The sequence below is a fragment of the Gymnoscopelus braueri genome (genome assembly GCF_963280865.1).
Source record: "Gymnoscopelus braueri genome assembly, chromosome: 24".
In the NCBI taxonomy this organism is placed as follows: domain Eukaryota; kingdom Metazoa; phylum Chordata; class Actinopteri; order Myctophiformes; family Myctophidae; genus Gymnoscopelus; species Gymnoscopelus braueri.
In genome coordinates, this window is record NC_137626.1 from 39,053,495 (window position 1) to 39,055,574 (window position 2,080).

The window sequence follows — 2,080 nt, forward strand, 5'->3', positions numbered from 1 at the left end:
CCCGCGAGGCGGGCTGAGCCGAGTCAAGACATTTTCACTTTATTGGCGGGGCGGGTTTGGCCCCATTATAACTAACCCTATCCCTAACACTAACCCGAACCTCACACTAACCTAATGGTCGGAATTATGAGCAGACCCCGGTCAAATAATATATAATGACATCTTTAAAAATGATTAAATATAATTTTTTGACAGACTGAAAATAAATCTGTTTATATTATACGGATATACTCCTTTACTATTAGGCCTAGATCTAATGCTGATTCATTAGGTAAATGCATATTGTTAAGTAATTGACGTCCTGCGAACGGATGCCACGAAAGCGGCAAGCGCCAAACGGGAAGCGACCACAACAACAACAACAAAGTGAACAGAGAGGAGAATGAATGACGAGGTACTGACAATGGAAGATCAGGTGAAGAATCAAAGAGTGCAAGAGAAATTACGGACAGGAGAGTACACAGTCAAAAGAAAAGAAGGTCAGGCTGCTAAATCTCAAGTTTGGGACAAGTTCTGTGATGTTGTGAATGCAGAGGACAACAACAGCATCAGTTACGTGAAGTGTAATTCCTGTGATAAGGTATATAAACATGACAGCCACAGCTCTGGAACATCCAACATGAAGAGACATGTCTGTGGAGGAGCTAATAAGAAGGATTCATCACAAAGTGCTATAACCGGGTTCCTACAAAATACAAAACTTCCAGTACAAGCCAAGTCTGATGCATCTGTTGTGCTGTGAAGATCTGCGGCCCTTTGATATTGTATCAGGCGATGGATTTCGTGGACTAGTCCAGGGTCTTATAATATATATAACATAGGTGCACGTTAGGGGCATGTTAGCCTGCCCCAGCGCGTCTGATATCTGGTCAAGAGCGGAGGATTCAAAATCTCCGGTGAAAACAACCGGTGAAAACAAATGGTTCACCGATCTGTGCGCCCGCCCCCGCCCCACACCCCTCCTCCTCCCCCAATGTGCAGCATTGAGAGCCCTAACGTCACAACATTTGGAGCGACGTCCACTGCACTCTGGTTGGTTCCTATGCCAGGAATGTGAACAGCTTGGTCCAGGCTCTTATTTTTGAGCAAAACGCCAAAGCGACGGCCAAAAAAAAGAAATCCTTTCAAAAGAGGTGAATAACGCTCAGGATTGTGGCATTGCAATTACCACCGATATGTGGACTGATGATTATAATAAACAAGCCTAGAATGCATTTACGGGTCACCCAATGAAGATTGGAAACTTAAGAGTTGCGTCATAACGGCAGCTGAATTTGACTCAACCCTCAGAAAGAGTCTAAGACAGCCTTCAACCTTAACGAGCGTCAAAGAGCTGCATGACTTCGGGATTGACGCTGATCGCTTATCAAAAGTCATGTTTGTGAGTGACCAGGGAGACAATATTAAAGCTGCCCTCTGTAGCTACAAGTGGACGCCATGCACAGCCCATGTAATCAACATTGTCCTCAAACACACATTTGATGTCAAGGCGGACAGCATACATGCAAGATGTCAGTCTTGTAATTGACAAATGCAAGAGCCTTGTGACTTATCTCAAGAAATCTAGTATCGTAAACCTCCCTCACGCTGTTATACAGGAGTGTGAAACCAGGTGGAACAGTAAAGTTGCAATGATGCAGTCAGTGAGCAAACATTACTGTGAAATTCAGCAAGCCATGGAAGAGAAGGATCAGCAGGACAGACTGGAAGGCATTCAGCTGGACTTGTTGAACACAATCACTGAGTTATTGTTGCTCTCTGAAACTGCGAGTGAAGAGTTGGAAGGCGACAAGTATCCAAACATTGAACTAGTGGTGCTTTGGTTTTACAAACTTAAGAAAACTGCGAGCCACACTGCAGTGATCCGGAGTACATGGTTTATATTCGAGCACGGGCAACTTCATTTATGATAGAAGTGGTATTTATTTTCTATTTTTATATGTAATGGTGCTGCTGAACGCATTAAAGCACAGTTGAACTTGAACCACTGAAAGCATTTGCACTTCGATGCAACACATTGTGAGCAATGTGATGTATATATATTAAACTTTGCTTTGTTTTGTTGGTATTTTTAACATAT